This window comes from Scatophagus argus, chromosome 4 (assembly GCF_020382885.2).
Source record: "Scatophagus argus isolate fScaArg1 chromosome 4, fScaArg1.pri, whole genome shotgun sequence".
Lineage (NCBI taxonomy): Eukaryota > Metazoa > Chordata > Actinopteri > Scatophagidae > Scatophagus > Scatophagus argus.
The window spans coordinates 17,023,006-17,038,353 of NC_058496.1; the positions used below are offsets into that span (position 1 = coordinate 17,023,006).

General features: G+C 41.1%; 1 protein-coding gene across 4 annotated transcripts in view; it reads right to left on the bottom strand.

Annotated features, from left to right (window-relative positions):
- taok3a (TAO kinase 3a) overlaps nucleotides 1–13,707 on the bottom strand; it is a 60,277-nt gene extending 46,570 nt beyond the window's left edge. For 2 of the 4 annotated variants that reach the window (XM_046385543.1, XM_046385540.1), the window contains exon 1: nucleotides 13,261–13,707. The gene's annotated coding sequence lies outside the window, so the exon portion shown is untranslated. Of the gene's footprint in view, nucleotides 1–12,797; nucleotides 12,961–12,985; nucleotides 13,236–13,260 lie in introns of those variants that run through there. The other 2 variants (XM_046385542.1, XM_046385541.1) reach the window with 2 other exon arrangements.
- Nucleotides 13,708–15,348: the final 1,641 nt, after the last annotated feature.

Consider the following 15,348-nt stretch of genomic DNA (forward strand, 5'->3'; position numbering starts at 1 on the left):
CTTAAAATCCCAAAATGTACTTATTGCTTCTTGATCCTCAGCTTACCTCCATATTGCAATTACCCACCAACATCCAGCATCACCTGCCAGAGCTCATATAATCAGTACAAAATATTACAGATGTTATTCTTGTTATCATCAGAGGTCACAAATCTCTGGAAAAACATTCCCAGACAAGCATCAACCCATTGTCTTCAAAGCCCATTGTCCTATCTTCACATTTACGGAGGCCTGCTCAGGTGCTGGTGGCCCAGCTGGCTAATGAACTCATATTAGAGGTTTATGGCAAGACTGGGTGACTGGAGACCTATCAGTCAGAGAGTTAACATCATGTAATCTTTAATGCACTGGCCCACACATGGCAAATTTAATCCTTAACACTGACCTGGGGTCACTGGGTTCAACAGATAATCTGCCAGGATCTGTTTATCAGCTCATATTTTTTGACACCTGCTTTCAACAGAAAAGTGAATTCTTAATTCTAATTCATTCTTAATACTCCACACGCATTTTTTTTTACCAGTTGTAAGTACTCACAAACTACAACCATGCATAATATACATGATTTGGGCAAAATTTTAACTTAAGGCATTGTGCTTTTAATATCATAAGAATACTACAGGGAACGTAAAAACAAAAACAAAGTAACACATAATTATTCAACTTTTTCAGACTCTTTTCCCACTGGGAAATTTCCCTTTTCATGCTTACATCATCATCAAAAATAGCACAGTCCCATGAACAAAGCAAATGATTCTCTCAGCTGGAATATTATTTAAGGGAAATTCTTTTCTAATTATTCTACACCAGTAGTTCATTCCAGAAGTCTGAGGAAATGGGAAGAAAATGAGAACCTCTCTACCTGGCTGCACTTTTCCTTTTGACCAATTAACATTTCAAGCGACCATTTTAAAACAAGGCCAATATTAAGCTTTCATTTCACTCCATTGCTGCAATCAGACCTTGGGGGAATTAAATTTATATTTACTCTCAAACAGTTTCTTGTTCAAATATTGCCATTTCAGTAGAAAATGTCATGACATCTCTCTGTTTTCACAGCCTCCTCTAAAGTTCAAATTTGTTGTCAGCCAGTGTCCATTACAGTACTTAGTGAAACCCACTTCCTGTGCGTCTTCAACTTTACAGCAAACTAATTTCAGTCTCAGTTGCAGGCTTACAGTTCATGCTTTCCATTGAAAAGAGTTGTATGTAGGCCTGACCTTTAGTTTAGAGTTAACATGCACTGGAGGATTTGCTAGAGAAAGGGAAATGTAAAAAGAAATTTACCACAGAAAATCTGAAAGATTATTTTAAGAGGTTGTAGAAGTTTAGGAAGACCAGCACAGCGGTGTACTGGAATAAGCAGCGGCACCTACAAGGAAAATAAATATATATCCCTATTGTTGATTCACAAGAAAAAGGGGCAGACAAGAATTAAAGGAAAGTGTCAATGAAGTGTGGCCACTGAGGTCTTGACCTTTCAGTGACAATTTCTATTGACCCTGAGTGACACATGGGGTTGATGCTGGTGTTAAACTGGTATGAATGCTAAAGACATGCCATTCAATAAGCACTGGTGTTTTCATCAATGTGTGAACCACTAACTGCCACTGGCCACATCTAACCAGGCTCAGCTGGGACTCTGGTGCTGAGATAGGCCATATCGACTAGGCAATAACCCCAGGTCTGTTTACGACACTATCTATTCCCAGCTGTATTGATTTTCATTGTGGCTGCAAAAATACTCTTCAGCGGCGCAAAAACATGATCGCTGTGGAATCACAAGTGCATTCACAGAAAATTCTTAAAAAAAAAAAAAAAAGTGCAAGTGCACTAATGCACATACACAATGAGTAAAGACCTACATTTTGTGTTACTATAAACAAACATTCAGGTGCATACAGATACATACATGAGCTCATAATTGCTGACAGCAGACATTAGAGCAGTGGAAGCGGTGAGTCTGGGGCTGTCTGACATCAAGACCATGAGAAAGCAATATAGATTAACTATGACTCCCTCCCACTGTCTCATGGCTGTGGTTTTAACCCTCATTTGAGTTATTTTGGCTCTTCAAAGACCGAAGAACTCTTTGCATGAGTGTCTTACAGGAGACTGGTGTTGAGTCCGAGCTGTGACCCTGACTTCACAGTAACAAGTGCCTGTGGACAAATGCCTACACTGGCTAGTGAGTCATCCTGCCGTTGTATCTCCATGCGAGTCCTGCCAAGGCCATGCAAAATGTATAAGAGTGCCAGATATTTTTTGAGTCTATAAGAGAAAAAATGCATACACATAAGCCTTGAACGTATACACAGCTGCACACATAAATGAGAACACATGTTCAACACATGAAGTGCTATAGTCATTTAATCAACAGTGTGCATGGACCCACACAGTCAAAAGGATGCTGATCGAATTTCAGCTCCTGTGTGTGCGCATTTCTGTATAAACAAGGAGAGCTGAACATAAAGTGAAGTGTTACTCTTAAACCCAACAGGATTTTCCAATCAAGAGCAGCAGAAAGACAGAAAGATTAACAGAGGCCTATTGCAAGCTCTCCAATGAAAGCAATACAAAAGAAAAATTATTTCAGCAAGTAGGACATGCATCTGCCACTTGTTTGACCTTTTTTTCCATGACAAAATATTAATGAGAAACAAATTAACAGCTATGTTGAGCTGCCATTAGGTGAAGTGTGAATGGAGGTGGTCTACTGTCCACCCATCTCAGATGGGATGTGTGAATCATGTTTCATTCCTCATTCTGTGATTTGGTGCAAAAGACTGAGAACAGAGATTTAGATCCCTCGCCTAAGGAAGGAGCAAAAATATTTTCAACAGCCTTATTTCCTTAATCTGCCAACCAGGCTAAATTCAGTGCAATACTGACTGCCCTCCAGACAAAGCAAAAGTCTGCTGAACATTTCCCATCTCACTGAATGGATTCCATGTAAGACGTCTCTGCTGGTTGAGACACCCTCTCTGACTTTCTTGAAGGCCATGTTCTCAGAGGAAAAACGATGATGTCATGCAGTCATTCGCCAGGACCTCACGGGATGGCGGGGGATGTTGTGATTCATGATTATACATTTATGGCTAGGACCCTCAGAGCTGTCAGTTTTATAATAGAATGGATAAACATCTCTTGCAACCACTAGTGTATCACAGGGAGCCCTTTTCTGAAGAAGCCTGTGACTTTTAGATGACCATAAAAAAAAGAAAAAACTCACAAAAAGACAAAAACCAAAAAAAAGGAAAAAAAAGGGGATATGTGTGTGTATCAAAGTCTGCAAGTACTTCCAGAAAAATAACCACTGAACACTATCACTGAACACTAATTAGACATTAGATCTCACATCCTCAGTGTGATGAGATGTTAATGTGTCAAAGTAAATATAAAAATGACTTATCATTACATCATAGAACTTGAGAACTACCTGCAAGTTGGTGGGTTATTCCATTCATCTAACTCCACCTCAATGGAGGCGACACAGCAGGAGACCTTAGCATGCTAATAGACAGCCCTTCAACCATCCTCTGCCTTCTTATAAAAAAGAGAAGATCAACCAAAATGAAAGAAAAAGACAAGGAGGGAGGAAATCAAGGAGAGGAAACCCCAAAAAAGGAAACATGCATCTAGGCCACTGAGTCATTTCTCTTGTGTTTTGCCTCTTCCTCTTCTTCTTTTTCAAATATACACTGACTGTATAAATTATGTACATCATCACTGGGGTTTACACAGAGTGGGAGAGGGCCCATGGGTTTTAGGACTTATGATTTCAGCTTTTTATCCCCTGTAAAGTCTGCCTGCAATTAGTTTGGGAATTAATTCAGGCTCAGAACTTAGCCTTACTCTTCCTCTTTTAGATCTGTACTGATTCATCCAAGCCTCTTTTACACACACACACACACACCCACACACACAGATGGGGAGTAAAAATTAAAATACCTGCCCTGTGGAGGATAGATTTACCCACACATACTATAGTTCTGTGATTTAATACAAGTGACTAAACTAAACTGCTTGTTTGCTAATTCCATGCTTACAGTGGTTATGTGTGTGTGCTGGTGTGTATGCGAGAGAAACATCTGTAGATGGTCAGGTCAGTTACATAAAAAAAGAATCAATGTACATCAATATGCCCACTGTAGCTAAAGCGTTAATGAGCTTTGTTAAACAACCGTTCATGAACATTCACGAAACTACTCAGTAACTACTTAGACGTAACTACAAGCAACACCTTGGCTAGGTTAGGTCAGGCTATGTCAAAAAATGGTTTCCTGTCCCTATACCAGTACTTAAAGTAACACGCTGATATTCTGGTGTACAATCAGCCATCAGCATTGTAAATCTGAGTAAACTTTTAATTTTTTTCAACCAACTCTCAGTCACAAAAAAATATTAGTTAGTCTAGACAATGCCATGAAATATGGTGGCCATAAGTTCTAAGAGCCCACAGTGGCGTCTTCAAATGGCTTGTTTTGCATTTTGTATTGTCTGTGCAACAATCTAAAAAGATATACATTTCATTATCTCACTAGAAAAAGCTGGATGAAAAAAAACTGATGAGAAAAACAGACTGATAATCAAAATAATTTCCAGTATTTGTTTTTTTGATCAACCTGAACTTGATAGACTCTGTTTAGCAAAGCCTGATAATTATAATCTTGTATCTTGCGTATACTCAAGCTCTCTGCATGTAGCTCTCTTGCCTAGTATCACTGTTGAGGGAATTAATCTCACTTTTACTGGCTGAGAGGTTCAGTCTCTCACTCCAAGATACATGGTGAAATGCTATGGGGACTGGCCAGGTTTTATGTCAAAAGAACCTGCAGCAGTTATTCTGCTGTTTTCCCTGCATTTCTAAAAATCACTGGTGGTTCAGGCTTGCTGTTCCTGGTGGTATCTATCAACTTCTGCAAGCCCTCACACCCTGTCTCTTTGGGAAACGGGATTGGAGAGCAGTCACTAGCTCTTTCCAGTGACATTTTACTATTGCTGCATTCTCCATTTACACACACACATACATATCATAACCCCTTCAGTTCACCAGAATCCTGTAGTCCTGTTTGTTTTCAATCAATTATTAAATTGGATTAATTTTTACATTGCGCATATTTGTCTGAAAAAAGAAAGGGTCATACATTAACAACAGGGACCCATTACTATTAGCCCAATAAATCAGACTGAAAGAGAGGATGTGTCTGTATGTTTGAGAAAGAATGAGAGGCATAGATGGATAGACAAAAGCTCTTACAGACGGATGTCGCGGAGAGTCAGATGTGGTAGCTCTGCCTGCTGTCTATTAAGGCCCTCAATTATTATCTTGACTTATAACAGTTATGTGTGGAGATGTATCGGTATTCAGACCAAGCCTCATTCATTTTCTTTGAACACAGTGAACTTTCTGATATTACTGTCCAATGAAAACTATTAATTTAGCATGTCCCTCTAGACTTAGATGCAATCAACAGTTTAAAAGCTTATCAGCAAATGGATGCTTAATTATCCTTTGTGATACAGTCCTTACCAAGTGTATCTGCAATAACATCCAGACTGTGATTATTGGTGATAACAGTAACTTGAACCTTGACGTGTAATCCAATAGTAATACTGGCCTGCTTCCTGCTCCTCCACTGTGAATTGGGTAAGAATGTACAATCGGCTTTCCTATCTGACATGGCCCTTGTCTCACACCAGCAAACAATAGCGGGACATGGGTCATGAGGTTACTGTCTATGAAAAGCCAGAAAGGGCGTGTGATTGCACTGGCTTCTTTGATATCCTCATGACCTGACAATTTAACCATTTCCTTGTTTGCCCTCTGGGACTATATCATCCAAGCTGCAATTATCCTTGGGTTTGTGGCCTCCTGGCTTTGCAGTGCTGCACATCTGGTTCATTTGTGTTCGTGTATGACGAAAGCTTGTGTGTGTGTGTGTGTGTGTGTGTGTGTGTGTGTGTGTGTGTGTGTGTGTGTGTGTGTGTGTGTGTTTATGTGTGAGTTTGAGAGGAAACGAAAGCAAGAATGAGCAAGGGAAGTGGTTGGGCGGGCTATTGACTGGCAGAGTTTCCTCCAAGTCACAGTTTAATTGGACAATTGTTCAGTTCAACCTTGGGCTATCTGGGTTCACAAAGGCATACAAAGCTATCCTAGCATGGACTATTAAGCAAGAAAAGGGTGGCTACTTGATTTGGCTCTTATTGCCTTTTTGTTCTACTCCTATGTTCCCTCATGCAATATGACACACCATTCACATCCAGTCTGATGAATCAGGGGTTAGCTAAAGGTTCAGTCTGACAGATAATAGCAGCAACTATGGGAGACTGCTGAAATGCAGGGGGAATAAGTTTTTTAGCCTTGATGTTGTCTTTAACTGTAAATTACTGGTGGGAAATCCAGCGATAAACATATTCGGCCAGGCCGCCCCACAGACTTAACTAAAAAATAAAAAATTAAAGTTACATTTATCCTGATTCACTGCTGGCTGGCGAGAGCACAACACAATCTCCCCCAGATTCATCAGAGGCAAATCTCCACTTGACCCAATGGAGGCTGTCCAGTCACAGCATTAGGGCTACACAGAGCTTGAGCAGAGGCCTAGTTTCTCTTGGGACTTGGGGGGAGGGAGGTGGGTTTGGCACACACTGTGGTAGCCCAACAGATAGAAGTTATCAAGCATTTATATCAGGTTCTGTGGCAGGCAAACCAAAAAGGTTCACGGTGATTTGCATTCTGGCGACATCAACCTTAAAAGCCCTGCATCATTTGGTAATGCCATGAAATCGAAGCTTATCAACAGTCATTAAATAATACCAACACTGGCCACAGTACCCATTGCTGAGCTGCCATAAAAGTGCTCAACCAATGCTGCAATGTTCTCTGCAATAACGGTTAAAAAAAATGTTGACATGGTCTAAAAAGAGCCGAGTAGAAATTATGAAGTAGAACTGTGAGATGCAAAAGCGCTTTGGGCAGGCAAAGGAAGCTCCCAAAATAGATCAGTGTGGTGCAGTGTAATACCTCACCCACCCCCCCCACTCACATCAGCAAATGTGTCCATCACAATCATGCACCCTAAGCCTTGCTGACGTGCCTCACTCTGCTAAGCTAGCCGCGCACACTGGAGTTTTCCCAGCCAGTTGCATGCAGGAGAGAGTCAGCAGAATGGCAGAGTTGTAGGCCTATGACATGACACTTTGAATTTTTTAAAGACCCCTATTACAGTGAACCATGTAGTTCTAAAAATACTCTGCCTAAGTTCTTTCCTTCATTCTGCGGAGCTAAATTTAGCCTTAGGCCCATGAGGGATGGTGGTGGGCAGAGATAAGACAAGTCAGCCATCAGCACTGGTGATGTTTCTTTGGGTGACGATGATGGCTGCAGCCATAATTTCCCAGCACTTCAACCTGGCCTAGTCATGGAAGAGCAGAGACAGGCCTGCAGATGTCTGAAGAGCTGGAGACAGATGTAACCGGACATAATGTGGGAGGGGGGGGGGCAAATTCATGGTCACAGCTGCAACCTCGCCAGAGGATTGGAGGCACGCTTCTAATGAAGAGCTGTAATCAAGTCACTCATGCTAACTTCCCACACCCAGTGAGACTGACTTGCCAAAATGCCTCTCTTATGACAGAGGGTTTAGTATGCTTCAAGAAGAAAACAATGCGGGGAAGAACAGTCTATGTAATGCGCAAGACAGAATGAGGCATTTAACAACCAATCTGTTCTGCATTTTGGGATATAACATATTGGTAACACTGCATGCAGTAAACAAGTCAAGCCAGATGTTACACTAGTGGAATAGAAGGCATGAAAGAAAAATGATTAGGCCTGTCAAATGAATAAAAGCTAGCATGTGCATCCAGACACAAGCCTCCATTTAAAATGCCACAATAAATGTCTTTCAATGTATGCAATATTTTCATTGTGAAGACTTTACTGTGAAGGGCAAAAGCTGGATTCTACCACTTACCAAAGATCAAAACTGGTTAGTTAGACAAAAAATTTTCAATGAATTACTGTAATTTCCGGACTATTGAGCGCACCTGAATATAAGCCGCACCCACTAAATTTAAAAAGAAAAAAAAAAAACTTGTATAGGCCACAATTGTCTATAAGCTGCAGGTGTCCACGTTGTCAGTCTCTCTTTCGTTGTCGCTCTCAATGTCACTTTCGTCTTAAGGCAAAATCCATAAACAACAAAGGTGGCACACTCACTAGGGAGGCATTTGTTCATGAGACATCTGTTGGGCCGTGACTTCCTCCCCTCCGAGACAGCTTTCAGTTGACCAAGGCCATGACTCAGGTCTGCACCAGCTGCTGGGCCATAACTAGATCCATTTCACATTTTTCCCTATGACTCTTATCATGGTCAGTTTCCATGAAATCCAAGAATGCTTACTCAAAGCAAGTAAGATAAAGAGTTTCTAATTGGGACAAGAAGATGTAACGTACGGTTGAGTCGGTCTTTAGGTACAAACACTGCCTTGATGCCCATCAGAAGATGGCTTAGGGATGCACCTACTGTGAACACGTGCATGCGTAAAGCCCTCATGATGATGTAATTAAATAAAGTGCTACTGCAACCGTGGATTAATCCAAATATCGGGTTCTTTCTCTTGCTGGCTACACAAGACCACGATCTTGCAGCAGTGCAGAGTTTTGCTGTCTTTTGAAATCACCACTGAAAGCAGTACGTGTTAACACATCTGCTAGTAGAGGAGAGGTGGGGGTGGGGGGAAGGGGTATAATTCTCCTTGTCATCCGAGACGGCATTCCTATATTAGACATGCTAAACCAGATCACTGCAGAACATTAAGCCTGACAGCAGCGCTTTAATATTTGATGCGCTCTGCTACCGTGGCATAAACCACCAAACTGCTGTAGCACCAGCTAAACTGACAATTCTCTAATACATTTTTCAAACATCAGGCCTCCATCACATGGAAGTGGAGAAAAGTTCATCGCTTTCAGCAGAGAGTTGTGAGAGATGCTGAGATGGATTAGTCAGCAGGGAGAAGAAATGTATGTTTTTCACTGATGCCTTCAACAGGTTGTGACTGATGCAAAACAAAACCTGCCAAGACTTTCTCCACTGGCATCAAGGGTTTCAACTTCAGGAAAACATCATAATGGCTGACTCACAGGTATATAGAGCTTACCGAGCACACAGCCAGCAAACTCATTACAGGGTTGGTGTCAAGCTGTAAGACATATGGGCCTGCCAGCAGGCCTGTCATGGCTTTTTGACAGCAGAACAGGTAAACTTATTAACTTTGACTTCCACATAACCCCAGAAAAGAGGAGGGAGAAAAAGGAAGAGTCACAGACTCCGGTACGACATCACCTACTAGGTCACAGTAGGACAGAGGAGGCTGGTCTTCGGTTTTAATTATATAGGCCTGGGTTCTTTGAGGCCAAAAGCCTGTCCGTAGGCCTTCTAGTTGTTCTTAAATTAGACAAGTCAGGATTCAAGTGAGACTGAAAGAGATTGCATTAGGCACTGCAGCACATTAGAAAAGCTGTGAAGCAGAAGCTAAAACTCCTAGAGGCACACAGAGGTCACACCAACAATGGTAACTACTGCAGCTTGTTTACAGGGAGGCAGTGATTACTTGATGAACAGATAAACTGCTGTAGCCATTATTACACAACAATGACACCATGGGCCTGCAAAAACAAGAAATGAATTGTAACTGAGGAGTGAGAATTGTAGATTCTGCTTTATTCACTCTGTTTCCCCTGTGTGATAATGTCATAATTTACTGCTCCCTTAAGGACAAATTCTCTCATCAGCACCAGAGGTTAGGCTCAGCAACAGAGCAGACAGCAATGTTCCAGTGCAGAGTATGGCAAAGGCAGTATGCCAAAAATACCAGGATGTCCTCCTGCATCTGGCTATTCGGACCCTTCAGCACAGCAGAAGATGCGTCACACCCTCTGAGCTGCTAAGGGAGCACAGACGGTTGGCAGCTAGGCTACGTTCCAAATCACATACTTTTTCATTTTAGTTCAACTTTTGCACTGACTGTTAGTTAAATGAGCAAGAGGGCCAAAGTTCGAGGTGCAAAGTAGTATGTCCCAGTTGTATACAGCATGCAACAATTTGGCAGCAGTACATAGTAAAAGTAAAAAGAAAAAGTTTGCAATTTCAAATACAACTCCTATGTCTTTCTCTAACACTCTGCAGCATATTGTATCCTTGCCAGCATGTGGGTTTGAATCTGGTCACTAAATTTGGGGATGTCCTTCTTACTGTTCCATAGCATACAGCTTTGCCTTCTAGCTCTGCAATTTGAAAGCATTACATTAAATCACTGTTTCCACGAGCAAATCCACTGATCTCAGCTCATGTGAAATAAATTTATACATGTGAAGTGTCGGCGGTGCGAGCATACTGTAACTACTGTATAAAAGTAAAAAGGTGGAGATGAGAGGCACCCACCTCCTATTCTGCTTTATATTTTCAATTTTACTCACGCACAGAAAAACAAACTCTTTACAACACAAGGCATGTATGAAGTCCACCCTCAGGGATTTAAATCTCCCCCTGCCAACATAGGGTCTGCTGATAATGTCAGGTCATGCCACTGAATGTATCTTAATTCAGTGTGGGCATTAATTTTCCCACCCAGACATGGGGCATCTTGATCATGCTCTCCACAGTAGCTACTAGTATCCAAAAAAAGGTTGGAGAAATGAGTAGCTAGATTCTGTCCACCCAAAAAAAAAAAAAATCCAACCTCCGCCCTTCAGGCCAGTCTCCAAAGCCTTTCCTCTGAAACACATGAACACAACTACACCGACTGCCCTCTGTTACAGTAGCACCGGTACATATACAACAGTGCTAAAACAGCGTATAAGTCTATATATTTGCACAGCCACTTACACATTCCTGTAGTTTCCAAGACAGCTGTTTCATTATTATTTTGCTCAGCTGGATTAGAGCACGTGAAAAAAGTGATAATGGTGTGTAATCGTTTTGATTGCTGATTTATGAAGTGTGCTTGTACATGCGACACACAATTTTAGGAAAAGGACAGGAAAATGTTCTTGTAGGAGACCGACTGTGTTTGGATATCTGGCTAATGAAATAGCCCATCTATTGTAAGTGACCATGAAGAGTGAGTGGTGAAACTATGTGGCTTGAAATGCTAAGACCACTGGCAAGAGCCTTGTAAATATCAAGACTTTTTTTATAAAAGAATTTGCTCTCACCGCTTATTGTCGGCGCAGTCCTAAAAAATGTGTATTCTGACTGACTGAAAAATAATCCTGAACCCAGTTTTAAACCCATCCAGTGTGCTCAGTGAGTGCATGTCTTGCTTGCACCCCCAACCCACCCCGTGTCTCTGACAGCCACATCAGCCAATTGTCAAGAGCAGCTGATGTGTCCTTTTCCCAGTGCATCCATCAGCATGCATGCAAACACAACAGACGCACTCAAAAGGCATGCAAATTTACGAGAAGACAGGATCACGTAGCAAAAGAACATAATTTATCCAAACGCTTAATATATATTCTCTTCATTAAATGTTTCACAGCTTGCATGTACAAAATACGAGCATTTAGCCCACCAGTATATTTGTGTGTTTTTATATTACCAATAAAACATTTACCTGAAAAGGACAAAGTAAAATCCAAATAAAAGATTGAACTGCCCTAGATAACATCGTCAATAAGGAAGCGTGTCACTTTCTGTTCCCTCTCTCGGCTGCATGGTCAATAGGTTGCAATATGAGCCTGCTAGATATGGGCAATGTGAACAAGGGAGAAGACTTGCACAACAGTGCTGTGCCCTTTGAATGAAGTCATGTCAGCTGCAAAACTGAAACAGGGCACTAAAACTCTTGGCTAGAGATACAATGACAAAACGGCTGTAAACAAGAGCACAAATTCTCATTAGATCAGGATCTCTTTATCAGTTTGACACTACTTATTTAGCATTGTCTCAGGAGGAGTGCACTCTATGCTGCCAAACAAATGTGTGTGAATTGACTTTACATATTTCTACCTGCAAATGCATTCCTGAGTAAAAAAAGATGTAAAGACATGCATGTGCAATTTCACAGCAGGGGATTAAATGATTCCTTAAATCTTTACAAATGACACACTTCTGCAGTGAAACACAGGTCTGCTGCCTCTCACTCATGCGCTCTACACACACAAGAGATGACATCATGTTGGGTCAGCTTGGGTTTTGGTGCTCAGCTTGCTATCTGCATCTGCCATTTCGAGCGCGTCATGTTAGCCTACATTTACTTTTAACGATGGTTATTTATTTATTTAACCAAGCACTGGCGGTGATGAGCTATTGTAGCTTTCGCGCCACAAACGACTTAATAAAAAAAGATGAATGACGCGCGGTTATTGTCTCTGCATTAAATAAATGCAAGCCGGTATTGCAATCGAAATAGTGAAAATAAAAGTGTAAAGGACGCAAATTATGCTCGACTGGGTAATGAGTGCAGAGAGATGTAGTAAATGTAGTAAAATGTGGCTCGGGTCATGTGTAGCGGACGTTACACCGTCTCAAACGAAAGCCATTGTGACTGTACGATGATAGTAAAATCTCACTCACAACAATGTAGGATGCATTGGAAGGTACCACAGTCGTTTTGTTTGTGTCACGCTCACGCAGACGGGTCCACACTGCGTGACAATGATCAAATATCACCCAAGACAAGTTTACATATGGTCCAGCGCCTGTGTCGGTTTGAAAGAAAAAAAAAAAAAAAACCTACTGCACACTTCATTGCAACCTGTCATCCGTTTTGCTCTCTATACTCACCCCCTGAGGGACAAACCAAACAGCAAAGCGTCTTCCCCGTCAGTTCAACGTCAGTAGTCTCTAAATATCAGCGTAGATTTGAAGCAGGTGCACAAACACATCAATCAACAAACATGCACTTCGCTTAAAGACCTTTAACGGGGAAACCTACGCACTTAACCCCGGCGAGCTGATGCTGGTGTACTCACCACCTCTGAGTAGAGTGGCGTTCAAACAACAAGCCGAACAACGTCGAAACCAGGATCTGGTAGTCATTTACAACTTCAGGTGCAACCTGCTGTCACCGTTACTCATCTATACCCACTTTTACTGCTTTTGACGTTTGGCTACAGTAGCTTAGCCGTTGAGACAAGAGGAAGTGTCAATTCAGTTTGAGAGCGCGAGGCTAGCACGAGCTGTTAACCGTTAAGGGTAGGGGCACAGTGACAACAGCACAACAACAGAGAGGGAAAAAGCCTCTCACCTTTTGTTAAAGTCGTCGTTGTTGAACAGCGTTCGTACTTCAGACGCATTTAGTCCCACTCTGAAGATGTCGATGTGACTTTGCGAAGTGCTGTCAGTTGATCTGGACTTCCTGAATGACGGAGCAGCAGGAGCACAACCCCTCGCCCGTGTTTGACAGTTAGTTTGACAGACAGGCGGAAATAAAGTTGCCTCGTGTAGTGAAGGGTCCTCTGAAGAAAGCGTACTTTCCAGGTTTATTTTGAACAGAATAAACATCAATAATCGATTGCTCTGCAAGTATCTTACGCTCAATTGGTTTAGCCACATTAAATGCAAAAATCATAAAGCGTTAAATTCCTCTCCCGTAACGCTGCTTTAAATGACAGTGCTAACGTAAAAGTAGCGTTGGGCTATATGACCAACAACGCTACACCTTGTTTCCTTTGCAAGTCATTAAAGATGCATAGACTGAGTCATCCCGATTCTGTTGCGACTTAAGTGATGGTAATTCACTTCATCTACGGATATGTACTCAGTGCAATGCTGCCACCTGCTGTTGCATTTTGAAGATCCAACTATAACATTTTAAAAGCGATGCGTTGTAAATTCGTCAAAATCAGGAATTTTAGACCAAATACATTTTACAAAGAACCATTATAGTGTGCTTTAAAGTTGCAGGAAAATGTGAGTCCTTAAGGAGTGATACTGAATTGGAAAACACCTGCTGATTCATGTATTAACTCAATGGCATTACATCTACCGTATAGGGGCATATAATAGCAATTATAATCTCAATCGTATACCTCATTTTAAAATTCAAATACCACTGAATCAGACTGAAAAAATAAAATTTACACTGTTCTGTGTTCAAATCACTCCAATACTGCACTAAAAAGTCAAGTAAGGTCTACAAATCTGCTTGCTCAAATTTGATCATTAAATTTCAGACATCATAAATTCAGGATATAACATTAAAACTCAACAAAGGATAAACAGCCAAGCCTAGAATGAGTTGATCAAAGCTCTGTCCCGTTCAGGTTGTGCTTTGTCAGTCATAATCCAAACATCTAATATGCCTAAAATAAAAGTATCTTTGGTGTCCCAGATGTTTAATTTTGAATTTTTGATCTTAAATCTCGGTACGCACCGTGCCTTTCAGTCTGTGTCGGTTCAAGCTGTAGCATCAAAACTGTGATGCTATAGCTTCTTACGTGTCTACTCATTATTATACAACAAAACAGAAGCGCATGTCTGCTAATGGGGCAGACTAAAGACCTCAGTCATATTAATCTGCTTCTTCAAGTAGCTGGTTTTGACAACATACTAGTCAGAGATAGGACAGTGGCTAATGATTACTTTCATTATCAATTATATTCTAGATTGATCAACTTATTATTTAGTCTATAAAGTATTTGAAAATGTGAACACGTCTGTTACAGTTCTCCGTAGCCCAGGGTGAAGTCTGTAAATTACTTGTTCTGTCTAAACAACAGTCCAAAACCCAAAGTTAGTTTATTTGTAACATTGCTGAAATAACAGAAGTCAGCCCAATGATCTGTGCTGTGTCAATCCATTTACATCGGGGATATCAGTTCTGCACACATCCCAGATAGGACTCAAACCCACAATCCCTGGCTTAGGAGGCCAGTGCTTTATCCATTAATCCACTGTGTTATTACATTAGTCATGGAGCACTGTATACAAGCTGATATTCCCTGGTAGTAACGACTACCATATAATCTTTTTCATAAAAGTTCTGTTTCTATGGACAGGGATGGCGTCCTTTGTAAGAGATAAACTCAGGGAATCAAGTGTTCAGTACCTGCCTGATGTTGAACTTTGTAGCCCAGGGTGCAGATAAAATTAAAAATACTTGTTGCCATTTACCAAAATGTCTTGTTTTGTAAAAACAGTCCAAAACCCAAAAATAATTGGTTCACTATCAAAGATGTTTAAGAAAATGGAATGTATTCAAATTTGAAAAGTGAATTTTTGCCATTTTAATAGATCAATAAACCAGTCGATTCACTGACTAATTGTTTAGGTGGTCTCAAAAACCTTTAATGATCACACATGGTTGGCAGCAAGAGATGTGGTGTCACTATCT